Source organism: Lynx canadensis, chromosome B4 (genome assembly GCF_007474595.2).
Source record: "Lynx canadensis isolate LIC74 chromosome B4, mLynCan4.pri.v2, whole genome shotgun sequence".
NCBI classification, from domain to species: domain Eukaryota; kingdom Metazoa; phylum Chordata; class Mammalia; order Carnivora; family Felidae; genus Lynx; species Lynx canadensis.
In genome coordinates this window covers 39,121,797-39,140,992 of record NC_044309.1, presented here as the reverse complement: position 1 = coordinate 39,140,992, position 19,196 = coordinate 39,121,797, and positions in this window count along the sequence as shown.

Sequence of the window (19,196 nt, the reverse complement as noted above, 5' to 3'; positions counted from 1 at the left end):
TCCTGGTGTTAGCAGCTTCCTGCATACATATGTGCATTTCTCAGGTGCTCCTGCCACACTTATTGACCACGTACCATATGCTGAGCACTATTGTAATGGCTTTCCAGGGGCTATCTCATTTAACCCTCCCAACAACCCTGGGAGTTGATGTTATGATCACAGCAAGTCACAGAGAAGGAGATAGACACCCAAATCCTCAGCAGCTAAGGAGCAAGCCCTGGCCCAAACACAATGTCAAAACCTTGGGCATCAACATCTGGGATTTGTTTCTGACTTGTCCTCAGTAGAAAGAAGTCAGAGACCTTCTTTGTATCTCTCCTAGCAAGTGTCTTTGCATAGCAGTTGTTCCATAAGTGTTAGCTTATTGACTGTGCAAAGACATTTATCATCTGCTTTTTCCATGTTCGGTGAGTAAAAGTGCTTTTGAGAGGGCAAGAGAGTGTCGAATCCTTGCTAGACAAACTCAGGTACTTCTTGAAGAAGTGAGAGATTTGAAGGCAGTGTCCTAGAAAATTGTGTTCAAAGTCATTATAGGAGCTGTGATATAATATAAAATTGATATTTGGTTTTTGTCCCTGGATCCTGACACAGAGTTCCTAACTCCCTTGGAATTTCCTCGGTGAGGGGAGTGATTGGAGCATTCTTTGTTCTAGGAAGACCACTCTTGGTGGCCCCTACATAGCTTCAGGATGGAAGCCTGTCACCAAAAAGACGCAGGCATGATTAGAATGTTGGAACTTTGAGCTCCTTCCCCCAGCCTCCTGAGAAGGGAGAGGGGCTGGAGATTCAGTCAGGCACCAACGGCCAGTGATTTAATCAGTCATGCCTAGGAGTGGGGAACACCCCGACTCCCTGGAGACAGAAGCTCCCGTGCTCTGGATTCTTCCAGACCTCACCCTATGTACCTCATCATCTGGCTGTTTATTTGTGTCCTTTATAGTACCCTTTATAATCAACTGGTAATAGTAAGTCAACTGTTCTTGAGTTCTGTGAGCCATTCTAGCAAATGATCAAGCCCGGGGAAGGGTCTTATGGGAACCCCTGAATTTATAGCTGGTCAGTCAGTAGTGCAGTTGGCAACCTGGAACTTGTGACTGGCGTTGGACATAGGGCAGTCCTGCGGGGCTGAGCCCTTAAACCATGGGGTCTGCGCTAACTCTGGGGAGTTAGCATCAGAACTGAATGAATCCTAGGACACCCAGTCAGTGGGAGAATTTGTTGGTTTTGGGGAAAAGCCCCCACATTTTGTGCCAGAAGGGTTGTGAGTAAACACAGTTCATAGAAGCAAACAGAAAGGGGAAAAACAGTTGGGAATGAGGGGTACAGGGAGATGACCCCATATCAGCATAACCTTGATTAATTGACTCAGCCCATCAAAACCACTTTATTAACTGCCCTTCCCTCTCTGTCTGCCGCTTTTAGGAGAAAACTGGCTCATACCAGGATTGATGTTGAAAATGCACCTTCCAGGGGTGTCTGGGTGGCTCAGTCGGTTAAGTGTCCAACTCCTGATTTCGGCGCAGGTCATGATCTCATGGTCATGAGTTCAAGCCTCAAGTTGGGCTCTGAACTGATGGCAGGGAGCCTGCTTGGGATTCTCCATCTCCCTCTCTCTCTTCCCCTCCAACTCACACACACACACTCTCTCTCTCTCAAAATAAATAAAATAAACATTAAAAAGAAAGAAAGAAAGAAAGAAAGAAAGAAAGAAAGAAAGAAAGAAAGAAAGAAAGAAAGAAAGGAAGAAAGAAAATGCACTTTCCAGAAAATGCCAAGGCATCAGTGTAGACTTGACTTGATCTCTGCCCAGTCTGTCTACATCTCCAGTCCTGGACAGTTAAGATCTAGTGCCCAGTGGTGACATCAAGTCAGAAGAAGTCTCTGGGGCACCAGGGTGGCTCAGTCGGTTAAGTGTCCGACTTTGACTCCGGTCATGATATCACGGTTCATAAGTTTGATCCCGAAGTTGGACTCTGTGCTGACAGCTCAGAGCCTGGAGCCTGCTTCGGATTCTGTGTCTCCCTCTCTTTCTGCCCCTCCCTGTTCACGCTTTGTCTCTCTCTCTCTCTCTCTCAAAAGTAAATAAACATTTAAAAAAATTAAAAAGAAGAAGAAGAAGAAGAAGCCCCTGAGATCACCATGAAGGTTGCATTCATTTCTCTTGCTAAGATAGGAAAGTAGCCTCTTGGTTGTGAGACTTTTTTTTGTAAGAAGAATTGAAACATAAAAAGGGTTTTTTTGGTGAAGTTCACATCTAGCTCATAAAAATGATGTTTGAAGAACTTCTCCAAACTCTGTATGCTTTGGTCAATTGACCTGTTACTGTAACGAGCAAATCGGAAGCCACAAATAAATTGAGGAAGAAGGTATACTCTTCACCACGAGATTCGTTGCTTATCTAGACACTTTATCATGGTACTTCTTTGTTTCTTTTTAATTGTTTTTTAATGTTTATTTTTGAGAGAGAGAGAGAGACAGAGAGACAGAGTGTGACTAGGGGAGGGGCAGAGAGAGAGGAAGACACAGAATCCGAAGCAGGCTCCAGGCTCTGAGCCATCAGCACAGAGCCTGATGTGGAGCTTGAACTCACAAACCATGAGGTCATGACCTGAGCCAAAGTCAGATGCTTAATCCACTGAGCTACCCAGGCACCCCTCGTGGTACTTCTTTAAATTGAGAGCGCTTCTGGTACATTTTACATACTTTCACTCACTTACAAGTGAGATTTATATATTCTATCCAGAAAATCTGGTGAAGTGTCCTCAATTTTGAAATTCTTAAAAATCTTATCATGTTAAAGCCAAAAGGGGCATTTGTGTCTCTTTTCCTCACTTCAAAGATGAGGAAACAGCAGCCTGGAAAAAATTATATGGCGTGGTCACATCGAAAGGCTTTGTCTGTGACAGGCTGTGCAATTTCAAGTTTTTTCCCCATTACTGTGCATCTTCCTTGTATCCAACATATCTGTTAGTCCCTGTTTAGGATCCTCTGTTTGGTCCTCAGCCGGTGTCATGGATGCTTAATCATTCCCTGATTCCCCTTTTGTATTTTTTCCCATTTGTTATTGAAAAATTTCAAACATAAAATAGAGAATATAATATAAATAACTCCCATGTGCCCCTCACTCAGCTTCTACAATTATTAACATATGACCAATCTTCTTTTATCTGTACCTTTCCCCAGCTTCCCTTCCTGCACAGATGATTTTAAAGCAAATCTGAACAATCACATAATCTCATCTATAAATACTCCATGTGCAACTGTGTAAGAACCCTCTCATACAAATACCTATATCTGTATCTACAATACAATTATCACAACAAAAATTAACAATAATTCCCTAATAGCATCAAAATTCCACAATTGTCGGTTCACCTCTCTGTCTGCATATGTGTGTCTCTCCTTCTCTTTTGCAATTGATTTGTTAGAATCAGGCTCCAAACAAAGTTGGAAATCAGATTTCAGGTAGCAGGTGGAATGATCAGCTGACCATCCAAAGTTCTTTCATTAGAATGTTTGGAAACTAGGGGAAATAAATAGCATACTAAGAATACTTGATAATAATCATGGATCACATTTATGTATGCCTTTACACTTCATAAGCTACTTGAGCCATGGAATTTGTGTCAGATAAGGTACACAGGTATCATTTGCCTCAGAGAGAGGAAACTGAGGCCTGGGGGGTTTTACGGGACCTAATTAAAGGTCAACTGAGACCACCCAAATTTCCTGCCTCGGCTCTTCTGACTGCAACAAAATAACATTATAACCATAGAAGCTCATTAACCTTTACAGCAACCTAGGAAGTAAGTGCCTTTATTCTCGTTCCACAGATGAAGAATCCCAGGCACAGAGGGGCTGAAACACTTTCTCAAGGTCACCCAGCACCAGCATTTAAACCCAGATCTTTCTGATTCCTGAGCTCAAGCTTGTAACTCCTGTTATATACCAGTATTGCATTGCAAGGCAGCTGTAATCATCAGTGTTGAAAGTTACCTATTGACTTTATCTGTTTTCCCTTTCAGAATTTGGCTTTGATTATGGACTCAAATTCTGTTAAAAACAATGTGTACTTTTCAGACATTGCATAAACGTGGATGTGATTTTCCTTTATCTGAAGTTCTACATGACTCCCCGCTAAATAATTAAGAGCTGAAAATAAATCCTAGGCTTTGGACCTGTCTGCCCCAACCCCACACAGCCAATGGCTAGCGACACACAGTCCCCGCCTTGGCCTGGCTGGGCTTAGTCTGTCTTGTGCTTTCAGGAGCAATCAAAGCCCTTTTTAGAAAATATTTCCTGGGCTTCTGTGGCCTTGGGTGGACAGAGTTTTCCACTAGGCTTTTTTTTTTTTTTTTTTTTTTTTTCCAGCCACACTGGCCCTTAAGAAGATGTTACTCAAGGCTCCACACCTACTTCAAACATTTTTAGGGGCCCTGGCTGGGGCCTCCTGCACGATTGCCAGGAACCCTCCAGAGAGGAGGAGCCCAGCGTTGGGCCTTGCCTTGGTCACAGTGTTTACTGAGAGTTCCAGAGGCCCGCTGTCAGTGTGGCGATTCTTTTTTTCTCACACTTCCCCAAACAGCATACTCTTGTTAGGCAGCTGCTGCTCCCAAGGCCGTCTTTCTGCCCCCGGTTGCTTTTCCCATGTTTGTATCCCTGGTGGGATTTTCTCCCCTTCCTTTTTTTAAGGGCTTTCTCCCTAAGTCTCTCTGTCGCGGAACAGCTGTGCTCTGATATTAGATAGAATGTTTTCTGTGCTCACCACAAGCTTATGAACAAAAGGGTTTTAAGAACCCTGATAAATGAACAAGGTCTCTGGGAAGATGAAATGTTACCAACATTTCAAACAATTACAATCCTTGTGCATCTCTAAAGCTTTGCCCTTTCAAAGCAGTGCTGGGTGGGTATTTGGTTGTGGAGTCTTGTAGACTGGGATTTTTTTTTTTTCCAGTCTCCCCATCGACCTGACATGGGAAAGTCGGTCAGAAGATGGCCCTTCACCGGCATCAAAGCCCCACGCTTGCTTTCCCATCGGCTGATTGTCTCAGAGTGAGGCCCCTCTAGAGAGTTTCGGGGAGTTTGGTCAGCAAGGGGAGCAAGGCAGAGCTTTCTGGCTTCTATTACCTTCCCGGTGCTGTTGAGGCTCTATCCTCATCTGAGGGTACAGACCGTCCCCGACTTACTATGGTTCAACCTACAGTTTTCCAACTTTATGATGGTATGAAAGCCATACCCGTTCAGTAGAAACCATACTTTGGATTTTGAATTGCGATCTTTTCCTGGGCTACAGATACGCAGCGTGATGCTGTCTCACAATGCTCGGGGGCAGCAGTGAGCAGGAGCTCCGGGTCACCCACGCTATCACAGGTCAACAACCATTCTGTACCCAGACAGCAATTCTGATTGTCACTTTCACGACACTATTCAATTACATGAGCTCTTCAACACTTTATTTTTAAAGGGGGATTTGTGTTAGATGATCTTGCCCAACTGTAGGCTAAATGTCAGGGTTCTGAGCGCGTTCAAGGTAGGCTAGGCTAACCTGTGATGTTTGAGAGGTTAGGTGTATTAAATGCATTTTCAACTTACTGTATTTTCATCTTATGATGGGGTAACTGGGACACTACCCCATCATAAGTTGAGGCAGACCTGTACTGGAGATCAAGAACACTTAATCAAGAGTAGCCACTCTTGATTATGAGCTACCTGTCAGCAGGTGCTGCGCTGAGCACTGGATATTATCCTATTCCATCTATAAAGCAGTCCTATGAAGTCTATATGTATCACCCCTAACTTTCAAATGAGGACTCTGAGGCTTGAGGACGTTAAGCACTTGGCCCAAGATCATTACAAGCAAGGGGCAGGGTCAGTTTTTAAACCCAGATTTTTGGGACTCCAAAGCCTCTGCTTTCTTTGCCCAAAATGGCATCCCTGAGGTGTCTGGCCAGGGGTGACTGGGGTCTCCTTAGACTGTTCTGATGTCCTCCTACATGTATTTAGGGCTTTATCCTAAACTGAGGGGCTCTTCCATCTTTAAACTCTTCTCGTTACCCCCATCCCCACATCCCATCTATGCCCTCTGAAGTGTCTTCCTCAATTCCACATTTTAATACTATCCACACCCTAGGATGCTTGCTCACAGCCCAGTCCACGGTCCCAGCTCAGACGTTCGCTCCCCAGCCCACGTTTCTTCCTGGTACTGCTTTACATGGGAACAGAAAGGTCAAGGCTTGAAGTAAAATGACAGATGGAAAGAAAAGCCTCTCCCGGCCTGTGGAGCTCCGTGAAATCCTTCATTATGGGATTTCCCTTGTTGGGGCTGCAAGGAGAAGCCTGGAGGCTCACAGCAAAAATCTATAACACATAAAGGCACTGTATACACAGGCATTGCTCATCACAGTGAAAACATCTGACAAGCAGTCCCAAGGGTGGGGGCAGCGGGGTGATGGGAAGGAGGAGGGAGGAGAGGAGAGGAAAGAAAAGAGGAAAATGACCAGCATCATGACTTCATTTCCTGCCTGTTGGCTCTGTGCCTGCTCTCCTCACAGAGATCTGAAGAGGTCTTTTAAAAATTCAGCCGGAAAGATTTAGGCTAGACCAAAGAACATCAAAGCCACCTGAGCCTAGAGACTCAGGTATAGACCATTAAGGTATCTCCTTCTCTGGCAGTCTTTGACACTGGGTCCAGGCTCAACATTTGGGGGTATTTAGGGATGGGCCGGCACAGAGGCAGGGGCATGGACTCCACGGTTTTGGTCCTGTGGATTCAGGAAAGAGTAGTCATGGGTTGCCTTGAGGGGCATTGTCTTCCCAAGCTGGCATGGTGTGAAATCAGTAAGCCCATACAAGAAACTCAGGAGGCACCTATGGGGCAAAGCCCCCAAACTCCCATCTCTAGCCATACGCGTACACCCCTTTTCCTCTTCTGCCATCGTTCTTCCCCATCTTTTCTAATTTCCCATATTCTTTGAAGCTTCCCATTACCCCTAGGGAAAAACCCAGACAATGCATCTCTCCTTCTGGGATTTTCATGTTGATGAAGAAAAAGACTTCCCCCAGGACACAAAGTTAATCATAAATCACATGTTTCTAGCAAACTTGGGAGGGGTTTCATTCTTGGGGGGAGAAGGAGGGCAGGTTCCTGGGCCCAGACATGCGGAGGCTGCCCAGTCCCAAGAGTCAGCTGCCTTCCCTCCGCTGCTCCAGTGCACCCTAAATGGGACACCTCCAGGTTCTTTTATGCAAGGGCAGGCTCTGAAAAGAGCAAAGACCTTTTTGCAGCCCTCTCAGGGAGTAGTCTGTGCCACCTGGCGAAGGCGTGGTGGTGGCGATGTGGAACGTGGAAGATTCCCCTGGTTCCAGTTGAGCCATGGGACCTCAGACAAGTTATTCCCTCTGGTCTCTGTTTCTCCTTTGGCCCAAAGGGGTTACATTTGAATTATCCTGCTTGGGAAGTCATGAGGATGAAGGGAAATAAAATTCGGGAAGTTCTTTGAAAGGTTGAAAGTCACACATTTAAGTGACTGTTGTTATTCAGGATTTCAGCGAGAGGAGAAATAGGAACCCAAGGCAGGCCACCCCACCCCTTCTGCCCGAATTTGCCAAGCCTCTGTAGTGGCAGTGGCCATGCCCCGCTGGGAGCCGTGGGAGGAGAGGGCTCCAGAAGCCAGCAGTAGTTGGAACTGCGGCTGGCCCGGCCTGCTCCAAACCCCAGGAAAATCAGAGTTTCTGTGGAAACTTAAGCTGTGCCTGCTGGACCAGACTGGGATGGGGGTGGGGGCTGCACTCTGCCAAATGGTGGGCAACCAGTGGAGTGACAGCTGGAGGGTAGAGGGCTGGAGGGCGCGGGAGCCCTTCTCCTGCCAGCCTGTGCTAGGCCGGACCGCTGCCTGCCTGCGGCGTAGGCAAAGCCTGGGGGCTCTGAGCGGGGGCAGGGTGAGGCTGGGGAGCCTGTGTGTGGGATGCTGGAGAGGTCTGGGGCCAGCCGGCAGGGCATACGGTGGTGTGCATTGCCCATTGAAACCAGAAGGAGGACTGAGTCCGGCCTGGCAGTCCCTGCCTGGCCTTTACAGGAGGAGGTTTCCTGCTCTGCTCGAATCATATGAAAGCCCAGGGGCTCACCTGCTGCTCTTGATGTACAAAGACCCCCTGTATCCCAACCCCCTGACTCTCACTCTCCTTCCCCAACACACATTCTGCCCTCCACTTCACACACACACATACAGTCCCACCCTCAGGAGGACACCCAAACGGAGAGTACTTTCCCGTTTGCCCCTGTGGGCACTTGTGCGTGTCCGTTTGCTCTCCGTCCTCCCCATTGCCTGGCCACCCGGCAGAGCAAGATGGCTCACAGTGCGCAGCCAGTGACACGGGGTCGACAGAAAACTCTGCCTGAGGTGTGACTGCTGTCACTTGGTGCTCTGGGATTTCGGGGTCAGCCCTCAGGACACAGTGCTGTCCTGCAAGACACCCGCTATCAGTTTTTATAGGCTGGCCCCTGACATGAACTGGCCTCTCGTAAAAGAGTCCATGACCCTTTCTGCAGGACACGACATTTTAAGACCCATTTAAATAGCACATAACATGGTTTTAAAAACTAAAAGGTACAGTTATTTCTACACGTGGAAGTTGAACCAATGTCACTGGTGTCACTGGCCCAAGGAGTCCCCAGGACTTCATTCCCTCCCCCACTCCTCCCCCTACCCCCACTGCTGGTCTTGGGAGAGTGATTCAGCCTCTCTGGGCCTCAGCTTTTTCATCCTGGAAAGGAGGGGGAGTGGGCCAGGTTTCCCTCCAGAAGGACAACTCAGTAATAACAGGAGGAATTATGCTAACATTATTATAGTTATAATATATAGGATGCAGGGGCATCTGAGTGGCTCAGTCGGTTTAAGTGTTCAACCCTTGACTTCGACTCAGGTCATGATCTCACGGTTCATGAGATTGAGCCCCATGTCAGACCCTGCGCTGACAGTGGGGAGCCTGCTTGAGATTCTTTCTCTCCCTCTCTCTCCCTCTCTCTCTGCCCCTCCTCTGCTCACTTGCTCACTCTCAAAATAAATAAACTTTAGGGGCGCCTGGGTGGCTCAGTCGGTTGGGCGTCCGACTTCGGCTCAGGTCACGATCTCACGGTCCGTGAGTTCGAGCCCCGCGTCGGGCTCTGGGCTGATGGCTCAGAGCCTGGAGCCTGGAGCCTGTTTCCGATTCTGTGTCTCCCTCTCTCTCTGCCCCTCTCCCGTTCATGCTCTGTCTCTCTCTGCCTGGAGCCTGTTTCCGATTCTGTGTCTCCCTCTCTCTCTGCCCCTCTCCCGTTCATGCTCTGTCTCTGTCCCAAAAATAAATAAACGTTAAAAATAAATAAATAAATAAATAAACTTTAAATAAATAAATATACATATATATGATACCATATAATATATAGGATACCATACATCCTTCATTTTTTGTCTTCTAATCTTCACCAAAAAAGTGTACAATTTTCGTTGGTAAAGGCTTCACTCTCAATTCCTTTTCTGTATCAGTTACTTCATTCAAGTTTTACCGAAACTCTTGTACTGCCAGCACGGCCTCCAAGCCCCCCGAGTCTCCTGAGCCCTGCTTTCCTGGAATATTGCATCTGCCTGAAGGTGCCCCTCTCTGCTGTTGCCACCTTCCCCCTATTGGTTCTTCTGACACTGACACTCCCCCACCCTGAAACCCCACAGCCTTGTCAACGAAGCCCAGGAGACCTGTCACAGGCTAGCATTTAGATGCAGTCTACTAAATCACCAGTGTTTATTGCTGGTAGTAGCTGTTGTTTTCCTGCCTTTTTTACAGATGAGCAAAGGAATTCGCTCGTGGGAACCTGCTCCAAAGCTTGTGCCTTTTCCTTCTGCCCACACGGTCTCCTTCTCCTGCCTCATTCCTACCACTTCTCACTTCCCTTTACCTAATTATTCCTGCACCTTGAGGGATCTGTGACATTTAAAGCCTCTGGGTTTTTGTTTTGTTTTGTTTTTTACAGGGTGTTCCTTCTGGCTAGTGTGATACTTACATGTCTGCCCAGGAAACTCCTATTCAGGTTCCAGACTCTTGCTCAAGCATTTCATCCTTTATGAAATCTTCCCAGACCTCCTGAAAGTTGTTCCTTCCTCTGGTTAACACTGTCTTTTCATCCTGCTGTTAGTCTGTCCTATTATGAGGTTGCCATTAAATGATGTGTCTGCCTCCTCTAGGGACCAGTGAGCACTTCAGGGTAGGGACCACGTTTTATTTGTTATGGATTCCCTTATCCCAGGCACAGTGCCCGGGCTAACATGAATTGAACAGTTTTTCGAGATGCTAAGTACTTTACACAGACTATCTTTTTTTTTTTTTTCTTAATGTTTATTTATTTTTGAGAGAAAAGAGATAGCAAGCAGGAGGAGGGGTAGAGACAGAGGGAGACAGAACCCAAGCAGGCTCCGTGCTGTCAGCACAGTGCCTAATGCAGGGCTTGAACTCACAAATTGTAGATCTTGCCCTGAGCCGAATCAAGAGTCGGACGCTTAACTGACTGAGCCACCCAGGCACCCCTACATGGGCTTTCTTAATTAACTTTCCTATAACTCTATAAGATATCATTTCCCCCCTGCCTTTTCCAGTTGAGGAAATTGAGAGGGAGGAAGGTTATAATCGGGTTGTGGTGGTACCAGGGGATTTGTTCTGAAGCTGGGTTTCTCTATGCATTGTTTTTACTTTACACTGTGTGTTTGGGGAACGGCTATCACAGACTAAAGCTCTCCCTTGGTGTCACTCAGCCACTCTTTGGTGCCATTTCTAGAGGGGAAGTTAAGTCACTTGCCCAAGATCACATGGGTGGACAGGAAGAGTCAGGACTTGAACCCTGGGTAGTTGCTGGACAAGACCTGAGATGGTTGCCAGGAAGCAGTTAGTGAGAAGTCGTTAGGTAATGAGTCATTAGCATGGGGTTTACAAGAAGAAACCCATAGGACTTATTTTTTTTTCTAGCTTATAGGTTAATAGGGGAAGTAAGTCATTAAAATGTACACAATGACACACACAAAAAGGACACGCCCGGCAGGTGCATAAAATAGGAATTGTGCAGAAGTTTCTGTGTTGAGGAGCTGTTGTGTGAAGGGAGCTGAGAAGGTAGATGATTTCTGGGTAAAGGGGAACATGAGTCAAAATTCTGATGAAGAGGAAGAGATACGCTGTTGTGTTAAGCTGCAGCCTGCCTACCATGTGGGTCCCCTTTTCTTCATCTGCATAAAGTGGGGGTTGGATTTAATGGTCTCAGAGTCCCCTTCCAGCATTGATACCTTATGACTCTGGTTTTGTTTTCAAAGCAGAGGAAATATTAAACAGATACAGACAGCACTTAGAGTCTCTGCAATTCCTGTGACTTTTTAAAAACTTCTCAGAGAACAGCCTCTCAGACATTTCCATGTAGCTGTCTGTTTTGAGACTTGTCTGTGGCCAGATCTCATCAGGAATCAGCTTTCCTCCATCCCTGCCCAGGGACTGTATGGGTTTTCATATTCAATAGTCAGGAAAATCAGCTGCAGGAAGAGGGGGAAAAAAATCATAAAGTTCTCCAGAGACGAACAGAACTGGTTTCAGGTTCTTCGTGATTTTGCATTATCCGGGCCAGTTCGTTCTTATGGTAGTGTGGATAATCCACCACTTTTATTTAGGAGTTGTGGGTAATCTGACAGATGACAGAGGGAAAGTCAGGTGTGTCTCCGGCAGGTGAGTGGGCCCTTCTCAAGGAAGCATGGAGAGCTGAATCCTAGGCTCTTTTCTTGCTCTTGCCCAGAGTCAGAAGGCCAGCATATTGCACAGGGTGGTGGTGGGGAGTCTAGTCACTTCCCAGAAGCCAGCCCACCCCACCCCCTTTGGAGAGTAAGAGGGAGATGAATGTAATGGTTTTGGTTCCAAGCCCAACCAAGGCTGCACTGGGGCGAAGGTTACCAGTGCTCAGAGTCTAGGGGAGTAGCAGCTGCCTGGGAAACCCATGGAGCTGCCAAGCGCCTTCCATTCGAGGATCCCAGCAGCACTTGGGGGGGGGAGAAAGGCCCAGAAAGAATGGGGGAAGGGGTGGCATGGGGGATGCTGGGAAAAGGCTGCTGATAAGAGCAAGCTTTGCTGAAGCTCTGCGAGCAGTGACTTCTGAGTGGGGAAGAGGGAGGCAGGTGGGAGGTGGTGACCATGGACTGTGCCCCTGAACACCGCCTAATAGATGGTCGATGCCATAAGAGTCCTCATGGCCGGCTGCGGGAGACCTTCCTACAGAGGAAATAGTTTTAAACATTAGTGTAACAGATTTGTTTGTGCCAGGTACAGATGGCTTACAACTAACTTTATATGTTTTGTGCTGTAAAATTTGGAGGGCGCCTGGGTGGCTCAGTCAGTTAAGTGTCTGGCTCTTGATTTTGGCTCAGGTTGTGATCTCACGGTTCCTTGGGTTGAGCCTGCCGTGGGGCTCTGCGTTGACAGTACGAAGCCTACTTGGGATTCTGTTTCCCTCTTTCTCTACCTCTCCCCCTCCTCTCAAAATAAACTAATAAAAACCTAAAAACTGAAATAAACTAAAATAAAAATTGTGGGTGGTAAACTTGGCGCCCATCTTTACAAGGGTAATGAAGAAGATTCCAAAAAAGGAACATGTGCATGTTCATGATCTTCCCACTTCTGCTCTCACTCCTGCCTCTGTCTCTTCTTCCTCTGGGCAGGGAAAGCAGAGCAATGGGCTATGGAGGACGAGGGAGCAGGAAGAGGGCCTGGGTGGGTTCACAGCCATGTCTGGACTTGCTCCCTCTCCTCTTTTGGGTCTACTGAGCCTCCTGGGATTCCATAACTCAGTCCTCTTGCCCATTTGGGGAGCTAGGTGACCTTTCCCAAGGACTGGGCCAGCCAGTTTCTCCCAGCCCAGACTCCTCCTCCTGAGGCCAGATGCTCCTTCCATTGGACAGGCTAATTCATATGATCCCTGCTTAATCTCATGGTTCCCGAGATCCAATATCACACCCTCACACAGTGGTGGCTTCACCTAGCTTAAGGGAAAGACAGTCCATTTGGGATGTTCTGATTCAGAGTATGGGCAAATAAGAAAGCTCTAATTTTCTAACATAAAGAAAATGCTACTGACCACTCTCCTCCACCTGCAGTGTAGGAGGTGCCAAGGGTCTCTTCTGGGTTCAGTGCTGGAGATGGGGATGAGGGGAACAGAAAAAGTGGCAAGCATCCATGCTCCCCATAGCTCATAGTCTCTTGCCAGACACAGATGTAAAAGTAGCAATAATACTGGGGAGTAAAGGTGGCTCTTAAAATATAGACAACGCGGGGTGGGCAGGGATTTCACACCATCCAACAAATGGCCAGAGGAATCAGGAAAGCTTGGAAGGGAATTTGATTCAGAATTCAGAGAATTAGATTTTGGTTGGGAGAGATGGGGGTTGGCACTGCTAGTGGTAGGAATATTTGAGCAAAGACATTGGGAGCAGGAAATACTGTGTGTAAGGAAGGTACGTGTTATGTTTGACCAAACCGCAGATGTTTGGGGCAAGTGGGTGATTAGAGCCAGCATCCAGATGAGAGTTGATGGAGATATAGGGGGCTCCAGCCAAAGTATAGAGGGCCCTAGTTTCACCGTATAGATTTTGGATTTTATTTTCTAGGCCCTATGGACCCATTTGAGTGTCATGGGTTTGAACACAACTGTCAGCACTTGTTCATACCTTCCGATCTACAAGACAACTGCCTAAAGCCAGGAACTCAGCCTGGTCAAAGTTAACCAGCTCAGGTGAGTAATGATCTTGTGACTACAACTGTCTTCATTAGCTCCATGCTCTAAAGAGCCCTGTTGAGAAGCAGGCATGGATACACTTGGAGTGGAGGAGCAAGATGGCTGGCAGAACCAAAAGGTACCTTGAACTTCTGCTAAGCCAGACTGAGGTCCAGAAGCAACTCAGTAATTCAGTGTAGTGAAAAGAACAGTAGAACCCAAGGCTCAGGATACCCAGGCTCCTGCCGGTTCTGCCACGAATGAGGTAAGTATGTTTATTTATTTATTTATTTATGTATTTATTTAATTTATTTATTTTGAGAGACAGAGAGAGAGAGAGAGACACGGAGAGAGAGGGCAGAGAAAGAGAATCCCAAACAAGCTCTGCACCATCAGCGCTGAGCCCAACGTGGGACTAGAACTCACCAACTGTGAGATCATGACCTGAGCTTAGATCAAGAGTCAGATGCTTAACTGACTGAGCCACCCAGGTGTCCCGGTAAGTATGTTTAGATGGGCAATTCATTCAACACACAGGTACTGAGCACATATCGCATGCCAGGCACTGGACTAGACATGGAAATCCAAAAGGAACAGGACCCAGTCTCCATCCTCAGACTGCTCACATCTAGACAGATAAATTGGTTGGTTTTTTTTAAGTTTGTTTGTTTGTTTAGAGAGATTGAGCAGGGGATGGGCAGAGAGAAAGGGAGAGAGAGAATCCAAAGCAGACTCCACACTGCCAGTGTGGAGCCAGACGCAGGGCCCGAACCACGAATCGTGAGATCATGACCTGAGCCAAAACCAAGAATCAGACGCTTAGCTGACTAAGATACCCAGGCGCCCCAAGATTGTTTCAATACAGTGTTATAAATGTGCTTCTATTCCTTCCACCCTCGCTGTCTGTGACCCCTTATTCTGTACCTCTGTTTCTACAAACCAGACCTAGATGATGGCCAGGTTGCTGGGCCACCAGGCGCGACTCCCTGGGCTTTCTTGCCTCCAAGTGAGAGAAAATGCAGATGACCCCAGGCACCCTGTTTCCTGAACTCCTTTGGTCCACAGGCATCTTCCCTGCACAGACACAAGGAACCTGGTTCTTGCTCCTCGCTGGGAATCGGAATTTGAACAGAAGCTGTCAGGAAGGAGTGTGCAGCATACAAGTGGATGCATTCCATGCACATGCCGGAAAAGGCCTTGATTCCCCCTATAGCTCTTATCCCCTGGCCTGGCCTGAAAAGGGGAGTCTTGCTGTGACTTTTCTCAAAGATTATGGCTGCCTTCCAGATACATGGACTCCCAAGGGTCAAGGAAAATCCCATTGCTTTAATGAGGGGCCAGGACACACAGACCCCAGCAGAACAGACAGTGCCTTGGGCTCAAAAAAAAAAAAAAAAAAAAAAAAACCAAAAAACAAAAAACAGACAGGCTCTGTAACAAGGAAAGTACCCAAGACCCAGGGCAGAAGTCTACCACCCAGCCTCCCTGATTCTGTCTTGCTGTTTGCTGCCTCCCAGGCTGCATTCCTAATGCAAACCAGATTCTACCTCACTGCCGCTCTGTTTGCCTTTGCTCCTTCCCGCTCTTGGGGTCTGCACATGGGCTAGTCATCACCTTGGAAGCTCCAGACCCTTCTGTCCATCCCTGTATCTCCTGGCAAAACCCAACTTCCAAGAAGCTTTCTGGACTGATCCTTGGTGATACCACTCAGTACTCACACTCTTTGGCCTCCCTTTACCTGGTGTTGCCTCTCAGTGTCCCATTCTGTGCTATGTGACTAGCAAGGGGACTGACAGCCCCATTAACTAGGATAATGGTACCCCCCTGGGGTACACATTTATGGGGGTGCACAAGATATATGGTGATGGGTAGAAAATGGGAAACTTCTATTTATTTAAAAACCACCATTGGAAAGCAAAAGTTTTCAGTAATACTGTATCAGCATTGGTTCATTAATTGGGACAAATCTACCACACTAAATTAAGATTTAATAATAGGGGAAACTGGGTATGGGGTATATGCAAACTCTCTGAGCCACCTTTACAAATTCTCCATTAATCTAAGCTTTTTCTCATATAAAAAATGTATTTAAAAATATCCTTTTCATAGTCATATTGTACATATGTTTTATGATGTACACAATGTTTCCATAGAAGTACAATGTAGTTAAAACATAGGTTCAGCTGCATGATAGCAGGACTCAACTACATAGAAGTATCTGGAAGCCAGTACCTCCCATCTCCTGGGTGAAGTATCTTCTCCATCAGGCTTTTCCCAGAGACCTAGGCTCCTTCTCTCCTGTCTCACCATTACTAGATCTGATCCTACTCCATGGAGTTCAAGATGGCTTAGCTACCAAATCCACACTCCAGCAGGCAGCATGGGGGAAGTGAGCGAGAGGGGGCAGGTTCCAGAATTTATACATCGCTTCCCCTGAAACCCCCTTGGCCAGAACTTAATCCAAACAGGTATGTCTAGCTGCTTGGGCATGAAAAATGTAGTCTTCATTTTGGATGGCTATATGTCTAAAATTTAGGGGTTTTAATATTGTAGAAGAAAGGAAAAAGGATAATGGGAAGCAAGTAGCATTCTTTGCCACAAGTGACGATTTTATTTCACTTATGACTTAGAAATAGTTAGATGTGGGGCGCCTGGGTGGCTCAGTCGGTTAAGCATCCAACTTTGGCTCAGGTCATGATCTCACGGTTCGTGGATTCGAGCCCCATATGGGGCTCTGGCTCTGTGCTGACAGTGTGGAGCCTGCTTGGGATTCTCTCTCTCCCTCTCTCTCTGCCCCTTCCCTGCCCATGCCCACTCTCTCTCTAAGAAAATAAAATAAAATAAATAAATAGTTAGATGTGCATATATTGAAGATACCACTCAATTTTTAAAAAATGATACGGGCTTACAATCAAGCAAATTTAGGCTGCCAGTTCAGGACACTAGAAAAGGGACAGGTGCGCCTGGTGGCTCAGTCGGTTAGGCGGCCGACTTCAGCTCAGGTCATGATCTCTCGGTTTGTGAGTTCGAGCCCCACATGGGGCTCTGTGCTGACAGCTTAGAGCCTGGAGCCCGCTTCAGATTCTGTGTCTCCCCCTCTCTCTACCCCTCCCATGCTCATGCTCTGTCTCTCTCTGTCTCTCAATAATAAATAAATGTTAAAAAAAACATTTTTAAAAAAGAAAAAGAAAAGGGACAGGTTACATTTCTAACTCGGGCTTTCTGGACCCTGACCCATGATTTTACCCCTAGGTCCAATCAAGTCTGAAGAACACATGTAAGTTTCTCTGCCGCCGGGTACCAGACACTCCAAAGCATCACCTTCTCTGCATCTGTTTCGTAGTTCCCCCAATCAACGTGTGCTGATATGCAAGAAGCCTATCTGTTTTCTTTGGAGGATCTTTATTTCAGTCGGGAGGATGAGAGAGTGAGGAAGAGGGGTAAGGAAGGACAAGGACATTGTCTGGGAGAGATGGGCAGACAGAGAAAGAAACAATGCCAGATAAAGAAGGAGAGAGATAAGGAGAAAGAGAGTGGCTAGACATCAGGCTTGGAGCCCAGGAGAAAAGGCTGCAGAGGTGGAGAGGGGCCAAGCAGAGGGGAGGCCCATGGAGTGAGGCTGGCCCAAAAGGAAGTAGGCGTTTATCTGGGGGCCTGTGAGGTCACTTACCCTCCAATGGTGGGGAAGGCCAGCTGTGCACAGGCTGACCTGGGAGCACTGCTCCTAGCTGATGACTGTGGACTTATGCAGCCCACCCTGCCAAGGTTGTTCTGCCCCAGAGGTCATCTGAGAAAGGAAGAGAGGAAGGGCTAGTTTGCAGGTGGGAGGAGAGGATCCAGTCACTTCTCTATTTCCCCTGTGCCCACCCTCTTCATAGACGGGACAGAGTTTGTGCAGGCCTTGCCTTATTTGTATAGGTGAATTTCCTTCTGTGTCTTTCTTGTCTCCCAGGAAACCACAAATGTCTCCAGTACTGCCCCCCCCCACCCCCCACCCCCAGTGCTTAGGAAAACAGAGGTTGAAGCCAAGTGGAATGGGATCACTTAAGTGCCAGAGATATTTTCCAGTTGGGAGGAATGGGGAGGGCTTCACGGAGGAGGTGTCAGTCCTGAAGGACAGGAAGAGACTTTAACAAGTAGAGATGGGATGAGGAGGAAGGACATTCATGGCAGAGGGAACCCTGTGATGAAAGGCAGGAAGCGTGGAGTATACTAAAGGAGCAAGGAGGAAGGAAGAAGGAGGAGGAGAGCAGCAGGAAGCTAGGGCTGTTCCCTGTACTGGCAACAAGAATGCAACAAAGTGACTTCCCTCGAGTTACAGCTGATAAACAAAACTCTGTTTCATGTTCTGTCTACAGAAGATAGGTCAGGACCAGGTGTCAGGACTCCTCAGCTGACAATGGGCAGCATTCTGTAAACCCCACCGTCCCGGAAGCCCCACGCATGTGGCTTTCATATCTGCAGAGGGATGCTGCTTTCTCACCCACAGGGCCAAAGTTTCCCAAGTCCTGGCCCCTGGGGTCATCTGGGCCACCAGGAAGTAGCTGGTGAGCAGGGAGCAGAGCTGTTGGAACAAGCAATCAAACGGACAGGTAGTCAGTCAACCAACAAATAATTACCTTCACTCCCTTTCCACTGGCTTCTGCACCACTTTTTTTTTTTTAATGTTTATTTATTTATTTTGAGAGAGAGGGGAGGGCAGAGAGAGAGAATCCCAAGTAGGCTCGGTGGTGTCAGTGTAGAGCCTCATGTGGGGCTCGAACTCCCAAAATGCAAGATCATGACCTGAGCCAAAACCAAGAGTCAGAGAGGCTTAACTGACAGAGCTACCTAGGCTCTGCGCCACTCTTTTGTTACAGAACCACTTATATATTTTTTTCTTGAGCCTCTCATTCCATGAACCTGTATGCCACAGGTTGTTCTAATTATCCTCCTACCCTTGATGGTGCTCTTTCTCTGTCTCCTTTGCTCTTTCCTTTCCTTCGATCACCACACCAATGACCTTCCCCATGGTTTTCCTCCTCCCTGCACACTCTATTGAGTTTTACAAACACTCGCATGGTTTTAGTGGTCACTTCTGTCATATAGAAATTTCTCTGCAGAGGTGGTACATTGGCTGAAATTCTTTTGGCAACAAACAACACAGACTGTGACTCAGCTGGCTTAAATAAGAAGAATATGGGACACCTGGGTGGCTCAGTCGGTTGAGCATCTGACTCTTGACTTTGGCTCAGGTCATGATCTCACAGTTTGTGAGTTCGAGCCCTGCATCTGGCTCTGTGCTGACAGTGCAGAGCCTGTGTGGGATTCTCTCTCTCTCTCTCTCTGCCCCTCCCCTGTGCATACTCGCTCTCTCTCTCTCAAAATAAATGAGTAACTTAAAAGAAATTAGGGAAAACATTTATTATCACGTAGCAAGGACTCCTGA